We start from the raw sequence: 14,730 nt of genomic DNA, 5'->3' as shown, positions 1-14,730 counted from the left end.
AAACCAATGTTCATCAACGGTGATGGTAATTGGGTAAATATATTAAATGATGCTGTTGTAACATATAACAATAACTTTCACTCATCAATTAATATGACACAAAGTTGATGCTTCTAATAATCCTGATAAAGTTAAATACACTTTTAGTTTTAAGAAAATTAAACCTAAACTTAACGTTGGTGATTATTTAAGAAATGTAGATAAACGTAATATCTTCTCTAAAGGTTACACTTCTAATTGGAATAGAGAATTGTTTAAAGTGAATGAAGTTCTAAAAACACATCCACCAACATATAAAATAGAAGATATTAATGGAGAGATAATAGAAGGCAAATATTATGAACAGGAACTATTGAAATCTGAGTTTGATTTTGAATCTAATGATAAAGTTTTAGAATCATTTAATATATTTCTTAAAATAAATAATGACAAGAAACAGATTCAATCAAGCGAAACGTCATATAGGGAACGGAAACAACTTAACACTAAGTAAAGCTCGTGGGTTATTCCTAGAAGATAATGATAATATTGATATGAAGGTTACCTGAAAAATTACAAATGTTCATCCTCCAATAGATGAAAAAGATGTTGTTAATAAAGAGTATTGTGACAATAACTCATTATCCTCTTCTAATAAAATAGACATTTTAAGTAGAAACATAACTGAACTAAGAAAGGGTGATTTTGATAAAGTTACAACCAAAATATTACAACTAAATGAAACACAAGTTAATGAAGAACTAATTAATGAGTTTATTGAATCAACAAATGAAGTCAGAAATACTGTTAAGTTTTGTAATAAAATTGCTGCAGATACTATCTCTAAATATAATCAATTAAAGCAAGAATTTGATAATAATAAGTTTAATCAGAATATAACTAACATACACTTAGATGAAATTTCTACTAACGGTCTGAGAGAAATGAAAGAATACAATAAATCTCTTAGAGGTGTTATAGTACAATATATAATTGCTATACTTTTACAAAGTAAGTTAATTGATAATAAAGAGAAAGACAGACTTGAGATGCATTATAGTTTTAATCAGGAAGATATAATGAAAGAAATAAAAGAATTTTTGCTAATGAAAATAAGCAAAGCAATGACCAATCCAACAGCACCGAGTGAGAGATTACTATATCCAGATTTGTCATCAGTATCAGAAAGATTGATAAACGAAAAGATTCAAGCTAATAATAAATTTAACAACAATATTAACATTACAAAAGATATTAGAAATTATTATGAAACTGAAACTAATAACTATAATAGGAAGCTAAGCAGATATAAAAATTATATTAACGTAGCTGAGATAACAGAAATAGTATTATCATCTATAGCAACAACTGCAACAACAACATCAGTTGCATTAACAGGTATAGGATTAACTTATTCTATACCAACAGCTTTTGCTACAGCAACTGTTTGTGGTTCATTATCAAAAACAATTAATACTAAAATTAGAAATAAAATTTTAAAGTTTTCACAAATGTATATTTTAAGTAAACAGTTTAGTGATAAGTTTAATAAACTATATACTTAATCAATGAATGATAATAAAATAGATTATGATGAGTATAATGAATTTGTTAAGTTTTATGAGGATTATAAGAAGAATAAGAAAAACAAGCTGAGTATTTTTTTAGATTAAAGATATTAGTGCTTAGTAATAACAATGTTTTTAGTAATAATAATATTAGTATTAATATTTATCCGCGAAGCGGTTACACCGATCGATAAATATATAATCATAATCTTAGTTATAATCATAATCATAAACATAATATAATCATAATATAATCATAATCATAATCATAATCATAAACATAATATAATCATAATTATAATCATAATCAAATAATTATCTTTTCTTTGTACCTAAGTATAACCCTCTTCTTTTTTGTACTACCTTTATACCTTCATCAGTAGTTGCAAATTTAATTAAATCGGGTGTAGCCGCTAGAGCTGCTTTAGGGTTTCTAGATGCAGCTGCACTTCCTATTTTACTTGCTATTTCTAATGCTCTTTCTGGATTATTAGCAACTTTCTTTCCAAAGTTAACTGCAGCCCTACCAACACTTTTGAAGAAATCTTTAAGTCCTTCTGCTTCTATTGTTGCATCAGATACTGTCATTGATTTATTCCTTCTACATAAAACACAATTACCTTTTAACATTTTAGTACCTTTTGAAGTGAGAGCTCCTCATATATTAACAGTACCACTATACTGTCTACCTCCAACACAATATGAATTAGTTTTGAACTTATTTAAAAGACACATTTCTATATATATAAAATAATGAAAGTTAAAAAGTATAATCTTTTTGTTGTTATTAAACCCAAGCCCAAGCCCAAGCCCAAGGTTAAGCTTGAAGCTAGAGGCTTGGCTCTAGAGAATATTAAGAAATTAGACATTATTTATGCTAAAGGTTTTGTTAATACTAATAAGAAATAGTTGGGTGTTAACAAGAGTAACAAGAGTAACAATTAGAGCTGACTAGCTATAAATATAAGTATAAGTATATGGTTATGTATAAGTATAAGTATATAATTATAACAATAACTATATTATACTATAATTATAAATTATTGCTAGAGTTATATCTAAAATTATAAATATCGCCAGAGTTATATCTAAAATTATAATTATCGCTAGAGTTATATCTATGACTTAAATTGTATCTATGACCTAAATTATATCTATGATATTATGTCTACCATCTTATTACCATCACTATTCACACTAATAACCTTTCTAGTTAATACTAATGCATGACATATAACATCTGCAACTGCAGCACTAAATTTAAAATTAAGTTGTATTGGTTGTGGACCTATATGATCCCTTTGATATCTAGTATCGAATACATATATTCTATAATTATTTTTGAATGTTCTATGATTTATATATGGTTTTATATTATGTGGTAGCCCATTATAATCTTTATTAAAGCTAACAATCTCTTTAAAAGCCTCATTATAATTATTGGTTCCATAATTAATATTCATTCTATCCTCGGGATAAAACTCACTAGCAATCTTACAATAACATTCAGTAACATTCATTTCATCAAATGTACTTGCATCAAGAGTTTGCTCATTAACATAATTATTTTCAAAACCAACTATAATATATTGTGGTCTTTCCATACCACTTTCCATAACTAGATCAAACAAGAAGTTAGTAGCATTGGGTACATTCTTATAAAAATGTCTTTCTTTCATAATAACTAAAGTCTACATAATTCTTTTTACTTAAACCCTTTTGCACAATAATTCTATTATCATTACTAGGATCAATACTAGGTACACACCATGATATATCTCTATTTTCTATATTACCATCATTAGCAACTGCACCAGGATTAGCATTAACTCTATATAGAGCTCTATCATTATTATTCCTTTTTAATAATAGTGTAAATCCTAAACCATATATAATCTTTTCTAAATCATTTATGAAACCAAATAGATCACACATCTTAATCATCATATACATTTGACCTCGTTGTGCAGCAATATGGTCTCCTTTAAGTTGACTATCTCTATTGCCTTGATTTTTAACAAAACCACTCTCATATTCATCATCAGTACTAGTTAATAACTTATACATCAATAGATTAGGATGACAATGATCTATATATTCAATAGTCCTACCACCACTAGTTTCAAGCTTAATTGAACTAAACAATGCCATCATACCATAATTAACTAATCTAATATTAGCATCATTAGCAAGTACACCACCAGCATCATCTGATACAACAAACTCTATCTCTAGATAGGAATCACGCAAATTTAAGTGATTCTCTTCTCTATTGAGTATGATATTAATATTGGTATTTATCGTATTCATTGTTACCAGGTTAATTGGTTTATATTTTAAAATCTTACTTTTATGTATATCATTTTTGTAACCATAAGTTGCATCCAAATTTAAATCCATTTTTATTAGATAAAAAATGACAGACAACTTGATTCTATTTGAACTACAAAATAGACACGAAGCTTTAACTAAAACTAAAGAAGAGCATACACTTAACTTTAGAATGATAAAACCAATAGAAAAGTTTAACTTTAGTGAACCTACACTTAATACAACAAAATTGGGTTTAATTAGATTATCTGTTTATAATTCGGTGTTTAATGTGAATAGGAGAAATAATCAATTCTTATATGCTAGTACTGTTATAGAAGATGATGAAGCTTTATCTCAGGCTCTTAGCTCTGACCCTAACCTTAACCCCATCTCTACCTCAATCCCAAACATTACATCTATACTTAATCATAATTATAAAGGAATCCCGTTGCTATATTCAACTATTACACCGGGAGCATATGAGTTAACTGATATAGCAGAATTAAGAAAAGAAGAAACTGATGGTAATGTTATAGTAGAACCTGATAAGAATACGATGAAATGTTTAATGGAAATAAAACAAGGAGCACTCAGCTTTGATATAGAAAACTCAATATCCTCATTACTAGGATTTAGAAAAATAATTTATAAAAAAGGTAGATATAAATCTCAGAAAATTATTGATATTATGGGTTTTAGTACTATTAACATTCATTGCAATATTATATCTGGAACTAAAGATAATGGTATAGATACAGACATACTATATACTTTTAATCTAACAGAACCACCAGGTTACTTGATAAATATTATACCAACTAATATCTTATATCAAAATGTAACTAAATATAGAATAGAATATATAGAATTTTATATTAAAGATGAGCATGGAAGACCTATAGACTTTAATGGTGATGTATTAAGTTTTACTTTACATCTGTGTTAACACAGCAACTTCGTTGATCTAGTTTAGTCTTTATCTTTATGACTTAATTTAAACTTAACTACAAAACTCACCGATCCCAATTAATTCTTAGTTTACCATTAATATTTTTATTTTTAGTTATATCAATGACAATATAATTATAAGGCTCTTTCCAGACCTTATTACATATATTAGCAAAATCATTATAACTAAGTTCAACATTATTAAAAAAATCTTGATATATCGATGCTATAAATATAAGTATAAGTATATGGTTATGTATAAGTATAAGTATATAATTATAACAATAACTATATTATACTATAGTTATAAATTATTGCTAGAGTTATATCTAAAATTATAATTATCGCTAGAGTTATATCTAAAATTATAATTATCGCTAGAGTTATATCTATGACTTAAATTATATCTATGACCTAAATTATATCTATGATATTATGTCTACCATCTTATTACCATCACTATTCACACTAATAACCTTTCTAGTTAATACTAATGCATGACATATAACATCTGCAACTGCAGCACTAAATTTAAAATTAAGTTGTATTGGTTGTGGACCTATATGATCCCTTTGATATCTAGTATCGAATACATATATTCTATAATTACTTTTGAATGTTCTATGATTTTTATATGGTTTTATATTATGTGGTAGCCCATTATAATCTTTATTAAAGCTAACAATCTCTTTAAAAGCCTCATTATAATTATTGGTTCCATAACTAATATTCATTCTATCCTCGGGATAAAACTCACTAGCAATCTTACAATAACATTCAGTAACATTCATTACATCAAATGTACTTGCATCAAGAGTTTGCTCATTTACATTATTATTTTCAAAACCAACTATAATATATTGTGGTCTTTCAATACCACTTTCCATACCTAGATCAAACAAGAAGTTAGTAGCATTGGGTACATTCTTATAAAAATGTCTTTCTTTCATAATAACTAAAGTCTACATTATTCTTTTTACTTAAACCCTTTTGCACAATAATTCTATTATCATTACTAGGATCAATACCAGGTACACACCATGATATATCTCTAATTTCTATATTACCATCATTAGCAACTGCACCAGGATCAGCATTAACTCTATATAGAGCTCTATCATTATTATTCCTTTTTAATAATAGTTTAAATCCTAAACCATATATAATCTTTTCTAAATCAATTATGAAACCAAATAGATCACTCATCCTAATCATCATATACATATGACCTCGTTGTGCAGCAATATGGTCTCCTTTAAGTTGACTATCTCTATTGCCTTGATTTTTAACAAAACCACTCTCATATTCATCATCAGTACTAGTTAATAACTTATACATCAAGAGATTAGGATGACAATGATCTATATATTCAATAGTCCTACCACCACTAGTTTCAAGCTTAATTGAACTAAACAATGCCATCATACCATAATTAACTAATCTAATATTAGCATCATTAGCAAGTACACCACCAGCATCATCTGATACAACAAACTCTATCTCTAGATAGGAATCACGCAAATTTAAGTGATTCTCTTCTCTATTGAGTATGATATTAATATTGGTATTTATCGTATTCATTGTTTCCAGGTTAATTGGTTTATATTTTAAAATCTTACTATTATGTATATCATTTTTGTAACCATAAGTTTCATCCAAATTTAAATCCATTTTTATTAGATAAAAAATGACAGACAACTTGATTCTATTTGAACTACAAAATAAACACGAAGCTTTAACTTAAACTAAAGAAGAGCGTACACTTAACTTTAGAATGATAAAACCAACAGAAAAGTTTAACTTTAGTGAACCTATACTTAATACAACAAAATTAGGTTTAATTAGATTATCTGTTTATAATTCGGTGTTTAATGTGAATAGGAGAAATAATCAATTCTTATATGCTAGTACTGTTATAGAAGATGATGAAGCTTTATCTCAGGCTCTTAGCTCTGACCCTAACCTTAACCCTATCTCTACCTCAATCCCAAACATTACATCTATACTTAATCATAATTATAAAGGAATCCCGTTGCCATATTCAACTATTACACCGGGAGCATATGAGTTAACTGATATAGCAGAATTAATCAAAGAAGAAACTGATGGTAATGTTATAGTAGAACCTGATAAGAATACGATGAAATGTTTAATGGAAATAAAACAAGGAGCACTCAGCTTTGATATAGAAAACTCACTAGCCTCATTACTAGGATTTAGAAAAATAATTTATAAAAAAGGTAGATATAAATCTCAGAAAATTATTGATTTTATGGGTTTTAGTACTATTAACATTCATTGCAATATGATATCTGGAACTAAAGATAATGGTATAGATACAGACATACTATATACTTTTAATCTAACAGAACCACCAGGTTACTTGATAAATATTATACCAACTAATATCTTATATCAAAATGTAACTAAAGATAGAATAGAACTTATAGAATTTTATATTAAAGATGAGCATGGAAGACCTATAGACTTTAATGGTGATGTATTAAGTTTTACTTTACATCTGTGTTAACACAGCAACTTCGTTGATCTAGTTTAGTCTTTATCTTTATGACTTAACTTAAACTTAACTACAAAACTCACCGATCCCAATTAATTCTTAGTTTACCATTAATATTTTTATTTTTAGTTATAACAATGACAATATAATTATAAGGCTCTTTCCAGACCTTATTACATATATTAGCAAAATCATTATAACTAAGTTCAACATTATTAAAGAAATCTTGATATATCGATGCTAGGACTTTACCTCTCTGTTCAAATAAAATAAATAGATTACAGTTCTCTCTAACACTCTGCCTATCCAGAGAGAACAGGTTTTGATTAAGATATATCATATTACAGTTATTATGTCTACCTATACAAAAGTATTCATTAATAACTGGTTCTTTGGCTCTAACCTCATCAAATATCATTAGTTTCTTTGAGTCTTTGGGTAGTTTATCAGGAGATGGTAAATCTTTTATATCTTTAATAAATTCAACATCTGCTTTTGGGTTTATTCTTTCTATACCATGGTACTGATCACCAGTAGGTCCAATGATGTATAGCTTATCAAAGTATATACTAGCTAGAACTAATTTTTTCAATAAGAATGTCTTACCACATTCACTAGGACCAGATATTATACATCTAAAGTTATCTGGGAATGCGGCTTCACTAATTATATCATCATCATTTAACCATGAATATAGACCATCATTTATGTTTACAGATATCAGTGAAACGGCTTCACGGATATTATTAGTAGGACTATTACTAATGCTATTACTATTGCTATTCCTATTAGATTTACTCCTTTGATATTTTTCATCAAATAGATCTGCGAAGCAGGTTCCATGATACATAAAATTATCTCTATCGTTATCGTTATCATTATCATTATTAGCAAAGCTACTTCGTAGATCATTATCATTAACATTATCATTATCATTATCATTAACATTATCATTATTAGCAAAGCTACTTCGTAGATCTTTATCAATGACAATATCACTATCATTATTAGCAAAGCTACTTCGCAGATCATTATCATTATCATTATCATTATTAGCAAAGCTACTTCGTAGATCATAATCATTATCAATGACATTATCCTTATCTTTATCACCACCTCTACTACAACTTAAACAAAAACACTCATTATATATTCCTGGATATTTACATTGATTAACTAGAATATTCAAAGCACTTTTAATTCTAAATCCTCTATCAATAAGACAGATCATATATAAACAATAAGGCCCACAATAAGATTCATCATATTGTTGTATTCTTTCATTAGAGCCTAGATCAACATATACTTCTAAAAATAAAGGTGGAGTTTCTACACCAAAACCATCAAAGTAATATGTTGGACCATCGGTGTAAACGTTTCGCTGATCTTCTCTTCTTATAACTAAAACCCAATGTGTACCTTCAGTCGGATGTAGATTTACAATAATGTTGAAGTTAGGATCCCTGATATTATCTGGAGTTTGATCTCTCATTACAATCTCAATTGGTGTTAGACTCATATCTTTACCTATATCTTTTATTCTGATATCACTCATAGCATTATTATCGATATTAAATTTATTATTGAATTCCTCAAAAGTTAGGATGAGCATTTTTATATTTATAAATTTTATATATAAAAATGGAAACAAGTAGTGCGGTGTTTATTTTTATTATTATAATTGGAATTTGTTATATAATATATGATTCAAGACCAAGTAAATATACAAAACTAGAAGAAAGCTTTGGTGGATTTATGAATAGGAGTCTAGTTAGATTTGAATATGAAAAGTCACCACTATATACTATTGATTATGGTGGAACGGGTACAGGTAAAACATATTTTATTAGACAATATTTAAAATTATACTCAGTCCAAAATCAAGATCAAGATCAAGATCAAGATCGAGATCAAGTTCAAGATCAAGATCAAGTTCAAGATTAAGTTCAAGTTCAAGATCTGGGAAGCAGTTTCACTGATCAAGATCAAGCTAAAATTATAGTTATAGTGTGTAAAGATGACAGAGACTGGATAGATCCTGAGTCTAATAAGTTTTATACGGGGTTTAATAAATGTGATATAAATATGATCACAAAAAATAATATGCATAAATTTCAAAATTGTGTAATAGTACTTGATGATATGGGTGATAGGTTAAATAAGGATATAGGTTATTATTTTACAGAAGGTAGACATTATAATATTCAAATGATTGTAATGTGTCATAAACCAGCTCAAATAATTAATACAGCAAGAATGAGTTGTGATACTATTTATTTAACAAATTATAATGGACCTGACCTATTTAAAAACTTTAATGAGATATATAAATGTGAACATGAGTTCAATAAAATAATTAGTGAATTAAATAGTAACTATTATAATTATACAGATGGAATGTCAGATGAACTTCGTTATGGTATAATTAAATATAATAAAAAGGAAAATGCTTTTATTATTATTAGTAATAATAGAACAATGATATATGATTCAAGAGTTGGTTTCCTTGATTTAAAAGCTCTTAGTTTAAAAGATGATTTAGAAAGAGAAGACATAAATAAACTTATAGCATATATGAAACCACTAATGATTAATGCAACAGATAGAATTGTTATTAATCATGATAAATATCAGTTTTATTTTAATAAACTTCTTACTTTAAATAATATTAAAATACAGAATGATGTTCTAACTAAAGAAATGATTATGGGAAGGGGTATGAAAATTTTATCAAATATTGGTGGAATTATAGGCACAGGTTTAATTATATTTGGTTATATTTATCCCGATTCAATATCAAGAAATGCTGGAACTGTAGCAATGGGAGCAAGCACAATGTTGAGTAAAGTAAATAGATTAGTTAATGTTGGATATGGAGAAGAGTTGGAAGGTGAAACACGAAGCAGTTTGGTAAACCATGAACAAAGTTCGTATACTGATCAGTGTAACTGTGACTTTGTCAATGAAGAGATGGGAATTTTGAATAGAAACGGAGGAAGGTTTTTAAACAAATTATATATAAATAATGAAGAATTTAGAGAAGAGATTATAAATTTAGTTAAAGATAAAAAAGAATTAGACCTTGATTTGATCTTAGATAAGAGATGTAAAACTAAAACACCCAATACTTTAGGAAATAAATATTTAGCAGAGTGTATCACATCTAAAGATAATACTAAAGATTTAATTGAAATTATGGCTAAATATTATCAGAGACATTAAAGTTTACCTATTATAAATGCTTTTACAATGTTTAGAGTGTAACTATAAATGTGGAAACATTGCTGTTTTAAAATATCATTATGAATCATTTCATAAAGATAAAACTGATAAATGTATGTGTGGTAATATAAAATTAAGTGGTATTTGTGCTGATGATTTTTCCCCATGGGGTTGTTCATTAAAAAATGAAACTAATTCTAGTGCTAATTCTAATTTTAATTTTAATTCTAATTCTAATTTTAATTCAAATTCTAATTCTAATTCTAATTCTAATTCTAATTCTAATTTCAATTCTAATTCTAATTCTAATTCTAATTCTATTTCTAGTTCTAACCCTAGTTCTAATTCTAGTTCTAACCCTAGTTCTAGTTCTGGTTCTGGTTCTATCTATGACTATAACTCTAACTCAGATCTCAACCTTATCCCTAAACCTAACCTTAGCTCAGAAGTATTAACTAGATGTTGTAATAAGTGTAATTATATAAAACCACTAAATAATCTTGATGAGGGTAAGTATACATGTAGAAGTTGTACTTCAGCTAAAGTTAATTGTCCATATTGTACTTCTGTTGTGAGATATGATGGGATACGGGCTCATGTAAAGAAACAACATCCAGATATAGAATTGACTAGAGGATTTAGTAGAAATCTGCAAAGCAGGTTCCCTGATATAACTGATCGGTGTAACCGCTTCGCGGATAAAACAATTAATCCTAGTTGGCAAAGTCCTAGAGCTGTAAGTCCTTTAGTTAATAACCAAACAGAGGATCTGCGAATTTGCAAAACAACTCCGTTGAGCAGTTTCACTGATAGTTTTCATGTAAATACTATAATTTTGTATCATTTCTTATTAATAATGGAATAAATATAGAAAAAATAAAAGAAAATATAAATTTATTGAAAAGTATAGATAATTTGAAATAAAAAGTATAAAAAAATAAAAAAAATATCAAAAAAGAGGGATTCACTCTTTAAGAGCGAAAAAGAGCGATCTTTTCTACTGGGGATCACTCCGAATAAGAGTGAATCACTTTTAAAGAGTGAAATGTAAATTTTGCTTTGATTTTTTGATTTTTTATTTTTATTTTTGATTTTAATTAATTTTTTTATTGAATTTAGAGCTAATATATAGTAGTGGATAAAACAAGGGATTCAACAAACAGTTAAATTTGGCCCGATTCGACATGCACAATTAGCGTTAGGAGAAAGGGACAAATTTTGCTGGTGGTTGAATCCCTTGTTTTATCCACTACTCATGAGGTACTTCAACCTAACCAGAAAACAATTTACTTAGTCGTGGAAACAACATTGTGGTAGCCTGACCCACAGAAGGAACCTGTGGAAATGTAACGCAAATAATGAAGCACAAGTTTAGAAAATTGTCGAAACTTAACACTGACCAACTGTGGAATTAATTTTTTGTGAACTAGTTATAGTTTTTTATTCACGTTTCTGTGGATGGGCAAGCATTCATGATAAACACTATATTAGCATTTCAAAAAGCAGTACAGATTGAAAAGTGGCAGTTTTGCCTAAAAAATAATATAAATTGTTTTCGTGTATGCGAATTTATTAGACTGAACGCAAATTTGTTCGGCTGAAAAGAACTAGTTTGCATAGCTCTAATATTCTTTCGTCAGCAATGAATTACTAAGAGTTATTTTAGTCGTTTTCGTATTAATAATAATAAGATTTTTATTTTCATAGAGACACAGTTCCCATTTCTGCAAAATTTTTTGAACATTGAAAATTTTGAAGGCCCCCACTGACTTCGTTATCTATAATAGCCCACATTCGAATTGAATATTGAGTTTCTGGTTCACCATGAAAATTTTGAATCAAGGTTAGATTTAAATCAAGATTAGATTTATCAGCTAGTTACAGTTAAGGAATTCAATTGGAATTTGCTTCAGAGTTGGATAAATTTGCGATTGGATTCCGTGATGAGTGGTTTTGGGGTTAGCTTGAAAAATACTGAAAATACTTCGTATTTAATTTCCACGCCATAAGTAATCTTTTCCGCGGCTGAAGTATCGGATCTATTGTTACCCCGCAGTTTCGGTGCTCCAATTACAATTTATGTGTTGTGTAACTCGCACCTTACTATGCAAAATTAGAACGTGTGCCAGGCGGACGCAAAATTTATATGGCCACTAAGCTGAGAGGTGCGAAACAGAATATATCCGAAGTATCTAATAAATAAGATTCAGTCACTTAGACAGCAATTAAAGAAAACATAATTGGTGATTAGTTTCAGAAATGTCCCTTTGGATACAAAATGAGGATTAAGAAGACGAGCTGCAGTTTTATAATTATTAATAGCACTGTTCACACCAGCAATCAAGTTCTTGAATATGCAGTTGCAAGAAATTTCTTATAAAATTTGGGTAAAAAAGTCTTAGGCTAATTACATGTTCAAAACGGAATTGGGTTAAATTTGTCGGTGAACACTCGTTACAAACCTTTTTATAAGGTGTAATTAACTCATTTGTTTTCACTTTTTGAGTAATATTCCACCGTGGAAAAGGTTACGCAAAATGCTGATAAAATTTGTCACTCGATTCCACAAAAAGCAAAATTTATTGAATTTTGAAATTTTGTACATTGCACGTATTGAAAATTTAGTCCAGATAAAGCCCATTAGCAAAACCTTGGGTTGAGCTCAACTCCAGCAGCAAAAAATTGTATCGAGCTAACCTGAAGAAGACTTTTTAGGTTGACTTGAAAATTTTTATAGACTGTTTGAGTCGAGCGGGGTTTTTTGGATCTTTTCCGCTAGCGCCCCCCCCCCCCCTCACCCACAGTCTTATATAGCCGAGACTTATGCACCCCCCGAAAATTAATATTTTTCTCCCTTCTGAAAAGGTTATTTATTTTTATAATATCGTTCGTGGTATAATACATCAACAACCATATATGTTACAATTTTCAAGAAAATTATAGTATTACACCTCTTTGCGATGCTCTTAATTACTAAAAATGCAATTAGAACAAGTTTTTGGTTGATGGTTACATTATATGCAGCGATTTATTGCTATACACATATTATTTTCAAACCTCAGCTCTAATAAAATTTTCTAAATGCCTATTCATACGTATGGTTACATGACAATTTACCCAATGCCATTACACCCAATGCCAAAATACCCAATGCCATTATACCCAATGCCAAAATACCCAATGCCATTATACCTAATTCGCATTGATATTTTCGTTCCATAATCCGAGTACTAATTAGCAGAAAATATCTCTTACACGTATGATTTAACAAGCGGATAATTTAATAGCATGTTCGGTTGTGATAGTTTCATATCAAGTCCCACGGGCCGCTGAGGCATGGCCATGTCCATTAAACATGTTAAAACATAGGGTAATAACGACTGCTAATTTGTCGGATTATTGAACGAAAGTATCAAAGTACATTGGGTATTTGGGCATTGGGTAAATTGTCCTGACACCCATACGTATACATACGTAATAACTCAAATGCATACATAATGTTTAAACATATACAAATGGGGGGTGCCTATTTCACTGGGGGGATGGGGCGCTAGCGGAAAAAATCCGTTTTTCATACTTACTATTGTTCTAGCAGTTATCAAAACTATTGGTGTAGAGCTACCATAAATAATGGCCTAAAACTGGGTTAGTATTGATCACAGTTATTCAGTTTCTAGTTGATCATTTGGAATTTCTTGCATTAGAGAACAAAGCAATAAAAAATGACGCAAACCAAAAATATGGTTTTAAGCTGTTTCACTGCACGCGAACACAAATTACTTAAATCGGATCAATTGTGCACACTTTGAGTTACAATAATTATGAGAAGAAAAATTATAAACTTTTAACAATCAGCGCATTGAGCTGCATCACACAATCTTACACAATATAACACAACAATAAGTATTCTAATTGACCACAAAAGTATGAAGCTTTTAGTTAGCTGTAAAAAGTTGAACTGTTCTTTTAGCATACATACAAAATTTTTGTGAAACGTATACTCGTTCAATAATATTATTCAATTCTTCATTACTTTCAACTTAAATTGGGCTTCTTGTAAAAATGTGGTTATAGATTCGCGCGACAATGTTCAGATTGACAGTTATTGGCTTGGCTCAACTGTTGGTTTTAAACGGAACAATCATAGCTGTTCATTCACCAGTCATTTTTAACAGATTGACT

General features: G+C 28.8%; 1 protein-coding gene across 1 annotated transcript in view; it reads left to right on the top strand.

The window, feature by feature from the left end:
• Positions 1-14,730, top strand: part of LOC142353713 (importin-8-like) — a 371,797-nt gene that overhangs the window by 14,799 nt on the left and 342,268 nt on the right. The window lies entirely within an intron of this gene.

This window comes from Convolutriloba macropyga, chromosome 14, assembly GCF_964194025.1.
Source record: "Convolutriloba macropyga chromosome 14, txConMacr16.3, whole genome shotgun sequence".
NCBI lineage: Eukaryota > Metazoa > Xenacoelomorpha > Acoela > Convolutidae > Convolutriloba > Convolutriloba macropyga.
Note: the sequence above shows the minus strand (reverse complement) of the source record. Positions and strands in the feature narration are given on the sequence as shown.